The following is a 12137-nucleotide window of genomic DNA, read 5'->3' as shown; positions in this document are numbered from 1 at the left end:
ATATTTTTAGCTGTCCAGATTATTTCTTTCTATTTTTAGTAGAGACCGTTCTGGCTCTTGCTCAGGCTGGTCTCAAACTTCTGACCTTGAGTGATCCTCCCGCCTCAGCCTCCTAGAGTGCTAGGACTACAGGCGTGAGCCACTGCACTCAGCCTAACAGATGTTTCTGATCATTTTTGTGCTTTTATCTTATAAACTTTAAAGCATGATTAAAAGCGTTTTCTGAACCATGATTCTAATACTGCAGAACTTTATTTAGATGTACTTGCATCTCTTTCCCAGACAGGGTTTCTTTTATTTCAGAATATTCAGGGGATACAAATATTTTTGGTTACATGAATCATTTTTGTAACGCTTGAGTCATGCCTACAGGTGTGCCCATCACCCAAATATTGTTCATTGTACCCATCAGGCAGGTTTTTGTTTCTGTCCTTCTTCCCCCTGCCCACTGCTTGATTTCCACCAAGTTTTACTTTCCTCTGTGCACGTGTGTGTTCATCAGTTAGTCCCCATTTAAGAATGAGTACATGTGGTGTTTTTCCAATCTTGAGATACTTCCCTTAGGATAATTGTTCCAAGTTACATGTAAATTATTGCAAAAGGCATTAATTGATCTTTTTGTGGCTTAGTAGTATTCCATAGTGTAAACATACCACATTTTATTAATGCAATCAAAAATTGATGGGCATTTGGGTTGATTCCACATCTGTGCTACTGTGAATTGTGCTGAAATAAATATTTGAGACCAGGTGTCTTTTTTTTTTTTTTTTTTTTTTGAGACAGAGTGTCGCTCTGTTGCCCGGGCTAGAGTGAGTGCCGTGGCATCAGCCTAGCTCACAGCAACCTCAAACTCCTGGGCTTAAGCGATCCTACTGCCTCAGCCTCCCGAGTAGCTGGGACTACAGGCATGCACCACCATGCTCGGCTAATTTTTTTTTTTTTTGTATATATATATTTTAGTTGTCCATATAATTTCTTTCTATTTTTAGTAGAGATGGGGTCTCACTCTTGCTCAGGCTGGTCTCGAACTCCTGACCTCGAGCGATCCACCCGCCTCGGCCTCCCAGAGTGCTAGGATTACAGGCGTGAGCCACCGCGCCCGGCCCAGGTGTCTTTTTAATAGAAAGACATGTTTTCCTCTGGGTCGATACCTAGTAGTGGGATTGTTGGATCAAATGGTAGGTCTGCTTTCAGTTCTTTGAGAATCTCCATACTGTTTTCCATAGAGGTCATCCTAATTTGCAGTGCCATCAACAGTGTATAAGGATTCTTTTATCTCTGCCTCCATGCCATCATCCCCTGCTCTTGTGTGCAATGTCTCTGCATGGATTCTGAGCAGCTCCCCAGTGAGCCCAGAGGTCTACTGTGGGTGGGGGAGACTCCTCACAGTTCAAGCTGCCTACAACATTTATTCCTCTTCTAAAAAGCAGTGCTTGTTCAATTCTGCTGTCTTCTCCTCTTCCCAGTAGTGTGCATTGTATTGTGACTGCTGGCTTAAGCTCTGAGTTGGGTGATGCTTATAAGAGTCAGCTAAACCTTGTTGGATTGAGTCAGTGGGTGCTGTAATGGGCTATATGGTCATTCTCCCCATCAGTGGTTGATGCTTGCAGGAAAGAGCCAAGTGCACAGGGGTTCTTTTGTGCCTGGAATAGGCTTCAGCCCCTTCGGAGAAGCATTTGACTGTCCCAGACAGTAGGAGGGGCCTGCAGTCCCCAGGGGATTGCTTCCTCTCCAGCACAACAGAGGAGAGTGGGACAGTGAGGCTGGGTGGGGTTAGGTTGAGCTCGTCTGGGAGGCTTTGCAAAGACTTGGCAGGGCTCAAAGTCCTATCCCAGGGCCCTGGGAAAAGCCACTGGGAGAGGGGTCAAAAAGATCTATCAAAGCTAAAAAGACTGCTTATGGGGGAGGGGCTGTCTGTAGTTCACCACCTGGCTCTTGGAGTGAGCTCCACCCCTCTCTCATTACCCCTGCCCTGAGGGGCTCCCTCCAGTGTCTGTTTGCAAATGGGCAAAGAAACATGCTACCCTCAGCCACAGTGGGACCACAGGCTGGGAACTTCGAGTCGGACAGCGTGGCTTTCCTGTGGAGGTCAGGTCCCCAGAGGAAAAGGTGTGGAGAACACTGTAGGTGACGAAAGGTGGCTGCCCTCCCAGCTGCAGTGGGTGGGACAGGGAGGAAGGGAGCCAGGAATAGAGCCAGGACCCTGGCTCCTCCAGTCGCCCTCCTTGGAAGGCAGCCTGCAGGAAACGTCCAAGCTCCAGAGCCACCCCTGTTCTCCACACGATTCAGTGGGTGCAGCAGTGCCCATGCGCATAAACGTGGGGAAGCTCACATACAACTCAGTAGCCCACTGATTACCAAAGGTGAGTAGGAAGGAGAAACGCAGTGCTCCCTTATTCCTTCACTGCGCTCTGAGCCTCTTTGGGTTTGATTCTCACCAGTTTCTTCTCGTCTTTTTCTTTTTCCGTTTTCGTGTTCTGCTTCACAATTTCCCCCTGTGAAGTACGCAGCAGGCTCTGGCACGTCCTCCAAACTACACATGAGCTGTGCCCATTCCTCCCTTTTCCTTACCTAAAACACTTTTTTCCCTCTGGGGTGCTGCAGCAAGTGATGGCTCTAGTAGGCCCTCTGGCCCTCTCCCCTCTTCATCAATTATTTTTATATAGTTTTGTGTTGTTTTCTAGCATCATTTTATTTTCAATGAAAGGGGCTTCCTTTGGCACTTCTTGTAGGGCAGATCTAGTGCTGACAGACTCTGTCAGCATCTGGTCATGTTGATAAATCTTTATTTTTTTTCTTCTTTTAGGAGGATAGTTTTGCTAGATACAGTATTTCTGCTGTGTAGTTTTTGTTCTTTAGGCACTGTGACTATATAACTCAATTTCTTTCTGCAGGACAAAGTTTATGATGATGAATCCACTGGTTCTGTCATAGAAGTAAGCTTATAGATGACACATTACTCTTCTGTTCTAGCTTTTCAGATTCTCTTTTCTGTGACTTTCAAAGCTCTGCTTATAATGTCTTGGTATGGGTCTTTTTGTTTATCCTGTTAAAGTGTGTTGAGCTTCTTGATTTCTTAGTTCTTTTTCTTACATTTTAGAACTGCTCAGTGATTTCTATTTGTGTTCTTCAGCTGCACAGTTTGTTTTCTTTTATACTTTTTGTTGCTGTTATAATTTTACTCTACTTGTTTAATTGTCTGTGTTTTCATTTTGCTCATTGTGCACTCTTCAGATTGACCTTTTTAATTCCTCAGGTATTTTATATATCATTATTTATTTATAGTTCATTTCTGATTATTTATTTTGTTTCTTTTATTGCGCTAGGATATCCTGATACTTTGTGTATGTTATAATCTTTGGTTGATATTTGGGGATTAAATAAAAATGCATCTGTCACAATCTTTACAAATTGGCTTTGTCCTGGGAGATTCTGATATGAATTGCTTGGGCTACAGATTCTTGAAGCCTCCCACATGTAGTCTCAGGATGTTTATTCTGTGGAATTGTATGTTTATTTTCCAGGTAAAGTGATTTTTCCATGTTTTTTCTTAAGGCCCTGTAATCATTTGCTACACCTATTGTATTCCTCTTGTACTGAAGTCTCTGCTGCTCTAACACTCATTTACCATTGTTTGCAGCAAACCCAGTCTACCTTCCAAAGCACAAGACAATTATGTTCAGCATTCTGTGTTATGGGAGACTCTAACCAGTCTTTGGAAAGGCCCCTAGAAGTCCAAATATATATGTGTGCCACAATTCTCTTTCTCCTTTTGGGGAGAATCCAGGAGTTGATTTTTTACACTCATATAAACCATGCTATATTAATATTAGGAAGGACAATGGTAGGTAAATGTAACAAACTTTTCTTCCGCTTCTATGTGGCTTTTGGCATTGTGCTCTCCCGGGATGCTGCAAACATTTAATTGGTTTTAAAACTCACACAGAAGCAATTTGGTCAATATATTTTTTATTAATGTTATGTAGCTCTCACTGTATTAGGGCCTGTGGTACTTTACTATGCTATCTTGATAATGTGCTTGCCATAATTTTATATGTTAGATTTGTAATAGATGTTCATCTAAGGCTGAAAAAGAACAACTGGGATAATTTGTTATTTTTATTTCTTTCAGCTGTGTCTTCTTATTACAACCAACACCATTTTCCAGGGAAAAGCCTGAAAGATTCATTCCAAAAAGTGCTACTGAGAAATTATGAAGGCTCTGGACTTCATAATTTAAGCTTAGAGAAAGACTGGGAAAGTGTGGGTGAGTGTAAGGAGCAGATAGAATGTCATAATAGATTTAACCAATTTTCAACAGCTAGCCATTGCAAAGTCATCAAATGTAATAAATGTTTGAAAGTCTTCAGAAAATTATCAAAACGAAATAGACATAAGATAAGACATACTGTAGAGAAAACTTTCAAATGTAAAGAATGTGAAAGAGCCATTAACAAATGTTCACACTTTACTGAATATAAAAGCATTCATAGTAGAGAGAAACATTACAAATATATAGAATGTGGCAAAGTCTTCAAATCTTGCTCAAGCCCTTCTAATCATAAGTCAAGTCATGCTGGAGAGAACCCCTACAAATGTGAAGAATGTGGTAAAGCTTTTAAGTGGTTTTCATACCTTAATATACATAAGAGAATTCATACTGGAGAGAAACCCTACAAATGTGAAGAATGTGGCAAAGCTTTTATCCAGCGTTCAAATCTGACCACACATAAGGCAATTCATACTGGAGAGAAACCCTACAAATGTGAAAAATGTGGCAAAGCCTTCATCCGCCATTCAAAACTGACAACACATGAGACAATTCATACTAGAGGGAAACCCTACAAATGTGAAATATGTGGCAAAGCCTTCATCTGCCATTCAACCCTGACCACACATAAGGCAATTCATACTGGAGAGAAACCCTACAAATGTGAAGAATGTGGCAAAGGTTTTATCCAGCATGCACACCTGACCACCCATAGGAAAATTCATACTGGAGAGAAACCCTACAAATGTGAAGAATGTAGCAAAGCTTTTATCCAGCGTTCAACCCTGACCACACATAAGAGAATTCATACTGGAGAGAAACCCTACAAATGTGAAGAATGTGGCAAAGCTTTTATCCAGCGATCACACCTGACCACACATGAGACAATTCATACTGGAGATAAACCCTATAAATGTGAAAAATGTGGCAAAGCTTTTGTCCAGCGTTCAACCCTGACCACACATGAGATAATTCATACTGGAGAGAAACCCTACAAATGTGAAGAATGTGGCAAAGCTTTTGTCCAGCGTTCAACCCTGACCAAACATAAGAGAATTCATACTGGAGAGAAACCCTACAAATGTGAAGAGTGTGGCAAACTTTTTCTCCAACGTTCAAACCTGAGCAAACATGAGAGAATTCATATTGGATAGAAACCCTACATATGTGAAGAATGTGGGAAAGCTTTTAACCAGTGTTCAACCCTGACCACACATAAGAGAATTCACACTGGAGAGAAACTGTACAAATGTGAAGAATGTGGCAAAGCTTTTAAATCGTGTTCAGCATTTACTGATCATAAGAGAATTCATACTGCAGAGAAACCCTACAAATGTGAAGAATGTGGCAAAGCTTTTTTCCAGCTTTCACACCTGACCACACATAAGAGAATTCATACTGGAGAGAAACCCTACAAATGTGAATGATGTGGCAAAGCCTTTACCCAGTGCTCTTCCCTTACTCTACATGACAGAATTCATACCTCAGAAAAATCCTACAAATGTAAACAATGTGGCACATCCTTTAATCACTGTTCACATATTACTTGACAGGACAGGGGTCATACCGGATAAAAGTGGTATAAATGTAAAGACTGTTGAAACACCTTCCACAAAATAAAAGTCTTAGAGTGCACCATGGTATTGATACAGGGAAAAAAATTAGAAGTATAAAGACTGGTGCAATACATTTACTTATATCGCAGATCTTATTTATTGTACACAGAATTCATACTAGAGGGTAAACCCTTAACAATTTCTTAAACTGTGTTGAATTTCACAGAATTTGGACTGGAGAGAAGCCCTACAAATAAAATAAATGCAGAAAACTATCAAAAAATATGCCTTAGGAGCCGGGCATAGTGGCGCATGCCTGTAGTCCCAGCTACTCAGGAGGCTGAGACAGTAGGATCGCTTAAGCCGAGGAGTCTGAGGTTGCGAGGTTGCTGTGAGCTAAGCTGACGCCATGGCACTCACTCTAGCCTGGGCAACAAAGTGAGACTCTGTCTCAAAAAAAAAAAAAAAATATATATGCCTTAGGAAACAGCATAAATATGAAAAGATATTTTAAAGATGCAAGAAATGTTAAAAAATTTAATCATAATTTAAGTCTAGATAAGCATCAAAGGATTTACAGTAGAAAGTACCAAGGCACTAACGCTTTAAGACATTAAAGCAGAGAGTTGATTATGAAGAATAATCCAAAGTTGAAATAGCTAGATAATTTATTTGTATGTAGGCTTAAAAAGAGCAGAAGATTGGTTTTTGGAGGGTTATTGTTACACTCAAATTATGCTATTTTGCATTGAAATGATTTTAGATGGTTTAAAAATTAAATATTGATGTAGTTCAACACTCAAATCACTTGGTACTATGCTTTCATTCCTATTCTTTCTGTGAAAGGATGTGGCCAACTTTTGCTGCATCAGAGCTATGCAAGAACTTTCTAAATTATGTAGACATCATTTTTGTACTCTTGCAAGGAATATAAAGGACACCAAGATGTAATATTCAGTAAGAAAATCTAAGTGGAGAGGCTCTTTGTGATCCACCCAGAACACTGTTTTAAGTAATCTGTATGGTAGGTTTTTCATGTAATATTCTTCTGAGGACATTTTCAACTTTAGAAATAAATTGTTTTACCAATTGTATATTAAGTAATAGAACAAAGTAGATTTTGAAATGCTGTTACTAAGACTATGTGTGATCTTATTTTTTTTAATAAAAGAAAATTGTTTTTAATGTGTTACATGTTATGTATTGAATGAAGTCTTAACCTTCCACCGAGATTTACCTAGTCCACTTTATTCAAAGTCCAGATAACAAATGTAAACAGTATAATATTGGGTAAGATAGTGGAACATAACATTACTAATGAGCTTTTTCCACAGAGCTTTAAGCTTCAGTTACTTTGAAAAATATTGCTTCCATAACTTATATTTTTATTCTTTTTCTTGTTTTTACAACTATAAAGGCCCATTAAAATGGTTATAATGAGATTATCTAGGAATGTAATCAAAGGCCATACATTGCTGAATAATCAATGACTATTTACAAATTTTAACTGTACATTTTTCTTTGAATGTGCAACCTCCCTGGCCTGAAAGCTCCATATAGACTCTATAGATAAACGTTAAGTGCAGGATGATGGAGGAAGTAATTGTGTTTGTGTGTGTACCTATTTTGAGAAGAGAAGAAAAATATTGGAATAAAACAGATAATTTAAAAAAATATTGATAATTTACTACCAAACTAGAAACCTCAGATATTCTGAAAGTAAATATATTTTTTCTGCTTTGAATTTAATTTCTCTAAAATCTATGGCTCCTTGTTCTGAATCTCTCCATGTAAATCATCTGTTTTCAAATGCTTATTGTTCATGCTACATCAAATAAATTATTGTTCCAAAAGTTAAGAAATATTTTTCATATGACTCAGGGATTATACAAATAATTTCTATGACATTTAATTGTGTTCCCAAAATAATGTGAAGATGTAATGCTATAGTGAGTATACTACGCTAAATTGTATTAATTAGTAAATTTTATTTTTTTCTTTTCAAATGGTGAAATTTGTTTAAGCCAACTTCTCTTTAGTTGCTGTCTTTTTCACTTTTTGTAATTGACATAATTGAGTTGATAGACTATTGGGCCAATCTAGATAAACACTGAAGAGGCTTTATAAGTCATCAGGTTGTTTTGACATTTATTGGAATGAAAAAACAAGACAGCAATAGGTGCATAATAGATGTTACATATTTAGCAGTGAGTATTTCTGTTGAAGGGATTTTGTGGCTCCAGGTAAGATATTCAAAACAGCCAGGTGTAGAAATGACATCGATTCTGCATGTGCAGAGAGATCACTTGTTTAGAGGCTGCAAAATTTACTGTCTGAATTTCGAAAGGGGAATTCTGCTTCTTTTCATTTCCTAATTGTGTCCAGTTTCTTGTTGTGTGTTTATGTTCACCCTCAGGTACACATGCACCTCAGTACTTCCTCTTTGCCTGTTTTATGGCTACAGCTTTCTCACTATTCTCCCCACCCCAGGAGTACTGTATAAGTTCTTATGAGACCTTAGGATTGTTTTTCATGTGGTCAATTTTTTTAATGTGGAGAGTTTGAGATAATTTATAGGTTATAAATGCAACATTCTGACCACTTAAGTGAGGTAAGGAGGATTCAGCGGCCATGGACAAGGGGGTTAAGTCAATCAGTTAGCATTGTTTGTCTTTGTGTGTAAAAGGAAGACGTTACTAGATCCTAACACAAAATGTGGTAAATATAAAATTACTTGTATTAGGTAAAGCATTAATAAGAGTGAGCCATATATTGTGAATGCTATGTAAGGAAAAATAACAGTTCCTAAATATCCTAAGAGAAAGCATTTCTTAGAAATAAATTCTGAATGAAAGATAATGGTAAGTGTTGAATTTTGAAATTAATTTTTTTATGAAATAGTTTAGCAAAACTTATGTTTATAGGGAGAATCTTTTATTTTTCAGTGTGTATGATAGGCATTGGACAGTAATAAAATGACCTGTATGGATTTAAACTTTGGAATAATCTTTTTTTCAGATTGATATTGCAATCTTGAGAAATCTTTCACTCTTATTTTATTATATCTTCCTTTATTTTAATCGGTACAGTTCACAGTGCACTGTTTTCATTCTTAATCACGGAACCATAGTCAACTATTTCGTCATTTTCTCTAGAAAAATCTCAAAGATCACGGCAGGTTTTGGATTAAAACACCTTCTCAGTGACTTTGGATGCAAACTTGTTTTTCATGTTCACACTGTGACCAGAGACGGAACCATTAGCACCACCTGAGTCTTACGTGGCTTCCATACCATCACCATCAGCACAAGGAACATGCCTATCAATGTTTTGGAAGTTAAATGTAAAATGAGGGAATAAAGAACAACAAAGATATGATTTCTAAAAGGGGAGACCCGGGTACAATAAAAGTATAGATAGTGTGCATTCCACAAGGGCATATTTGTGCATATGTTGGTGTTTTCCGTATACATGTTTAGTGTGGGAAATGATGCAGAGGCTAGATTTTCAGAATTTATATGAGATAGTCCATGTTAATCAAGACTAAGTGGATAAAATAAGAAACAATAATTATGGTGACAATTTGACTATTTAAGAAAGAACATTGATGATGTAAGATTTATTGTTTTTTCCAGCTATACAAAAGATGTTTCCTCTGTGCCATTAAGATGAATATTCTTTCTACTCATGTTATTAAAAATGTCTTTTTTATCCAAGCTGGCGTTGGAGTCTCAGCCAACACCTTCCTCCTTCTCTTCTATAGCTTCACATTTCTTCTGGAGCAAAGGCCTAGCACACTAACCTGATCATCTCTCACTTGGTCCTCGTACACGCAGTGATGCTCCTCACTGCAGGGGATTTTTGTCTACAGACCTCTTGGAGTCTCTGGATTTTTGGAACGACTTCAAGTGTAAGGTGCTTTTCTACATGAGCAGGGTGGTGACGGCCTCTCCATCTGCACCACCTGCCTCCCGATCATGCTCCAGGCCATCACCACCAGCCCCAGCACTGCCCGGATGGCAAAGTTCAAACACAAGTTCACGAATTACATTATCCATATTTTCTTCTTTTTATGGCCCCTGATTTTGCCTTTTAGTAGTAACCTGATATTTTACACTGTGGCTTCTTTCAACATGGCCCAGACCAATGTGCTGATTCTCCATAAATCCTTTCACCCATGAACTCCAACATCAGAGATCTGTTTTTCACTCTGACAACATCCAGGGATGTTCCTTTGTGGGATTCATGCTGTTCCCAAGTGCGTACACGGTGATTCACTTGTTCAGGCATCAGGCGGGATCCCAGCACCTTCCCAGCACCGGATTCTCCCTGAGAGCTTGTGCTGAGAAAAAGCCACCCAGATCATCCTGCTTGTGCTCAGTTTCTTTGTGGTCATGTACTGGACAAACCTTATCATTACATGCTTTCAACCCTGTTGTGGGTGTTCAGAAGCTTGTGGTCAATGTCTGTGCCACTGTTTGCTCTTTGACACAAATGAGTTCTGATAAAAAGAATAATTAATAACCTGCAAAATATGCAACAGAAGTTACAACAATGTTTAACATGCTAGGGATAAAAAGTTGTCTGAAACATAGATTTTTCTGTCATTAGGTAATTATCCAAGCAGCATATAAATTGTTATCTAATTTAAATAAAATACATTGTGTCACACTTTTATTATCAAAATACTTTTGAATTTGATGCTCCCAAGGACAATATAGCTCCACTAGTTTAACATCCATTATGATTTAATATTCTCATATCAAACCTCTTAACTCTTTCATCTTTATCTGACCTTCATAAGGGAAAATATTTCTTTCTCCCTTAAGTATACCTTAAGAAGCCCCTGTTGGTAATCAGATCTTTCAAGGTTTTTCTTCTGTTTCTTCTTAGCTAAGAATCTAATCCTAGGGCCGGACGTGCTGGCTCATGCCTGTAATCCTAGCACTCTGGGAGGCCGAGGCTGGTGGATCGCTCGAGGTCAGGAGTTTGAGATCAGCCTCAGCAAGAGGGAGACCCCATCTCTACTAAAAATACAAACAAATTATCTGGCCAACTAAAAATATATTTATAGAAAAAAAAATTAGCTGGGCATGGTGGCGCATGCCTGTAGTTCCAGCTACTCAGGAGGCTGAGGCAGTAGTATCACTTGAGCCCAGGAGTCTGAGGTTGCTGTGAGCTAGGAGAACCCTTTGTTCTTTTTATATATTTTAGTGAACAAAGTACATGTGCTTGTTTTCTTCTCACTGTAGTCTTCATATATGTATTACTAAATTTGTATTTTCTATTACTTTGTCTGCCTTGGACATGGTGCCGAAAATTACAGTTTCCTATCCCTCTCCTCACATCAGTCTAACTTAATATTTTACCCAGATGTTATATATTAAGTGGATTTATTGCATTTTCAATAGTTTTCATTTGATTTGCTCTTTCCAAACACCGCTTGTCAAGCTTATAGTTTCTTGTGCTAGCCACATTGTTTTGGTTTCCCATTTTCCCCATTGTATTGACTTAAACATTTTAAACATAATTCTTATATCTGAAAGTTAGGTGATGTGAAATTTCTTCTAACTCTCATCGTAGTATCTCATTCCTTGTGTACAACATAACTTATAATTTGGCTGTCACATATAAGAGACAGCATACTCGGGACATCTACAGCCACTTTTTAAAAAATGTATTCCATTATCCTGTAGCCCGTTGGACAATCCGTATGGATTTGATGTCTTTGTGATCCGCTGTGTCTGAATAGAGCATGTGCTTCTTAGTTGATTGTTCCCCTAGATAATGCCCTTGATTTACTTCTACTCCTGGGAAGTTCTCACATTTTCCTTTCGCCTCTTCTCAGCATTTTATGGATTCTTGTATTTTTCTGAGGATTTAGCCATGTGCATTAAAAGTGTTTGGAATGTATAGTATTTTCGCCAAAACACAAATATGAACAGTGTCCACAGGAAGAAAATATTTCACACAATGTTTTTTGTAGCGTCAACAGCATCTCATAATAAATCCCAAGTTTCTTCATTGGGAACACTCTCCCTCAATATGCCATATGGGAATTCTAGGTTGTAAAATGTGATTACTTAAAAATGTAGTAGACATTTAATTTTATGTTTTGCCCAAATACCTGAAATGACAATACTAGACTACAGAGAATAGTGCATATATATGTTCAGAATTTGTGTTGTCTTGTAAAATGAAGCTAATATTGGTAGAATTATTTACTTCAATTCACATATTTTGGTTCCAATCACCATGTTGCCTAAATTAGCCCTTCCCTGACCCAGTAAAAATGATCTCAGTTTGGATTT

The 12137-nt window shown here is 38.2% G+C and overlaps 1 pseudogene; it reads left to right on the top strand.

The window, feature by feature from the left end:
- LOC138382895 (zinc finger protein 91-like) overlaps positions 1 to 12137 on the top strand; it is a 326121-nt pseudogene that overhangs the window by 302332 nt on the left and 11652 nt on the right.

Source organism: Eulemur rufifrons, chromosome 4 (genome assembly GCF_041146395.1).
Source record: "Eulemur rufifrons isolate Redbay chromosome 4, OSU_ERuf_1, whole genome shotgun sequence".
Lineage (NCBI taxonomy): Eukaryota > Metazoa > Chordata > Mammalia > Primates > Lemuridae > Eulemur > Eulemur rufifrons.
Note: the sequence above shows the minus strand (reverse complement) of the source record. Positions and strands in the feature narration are given on the sequence as shown.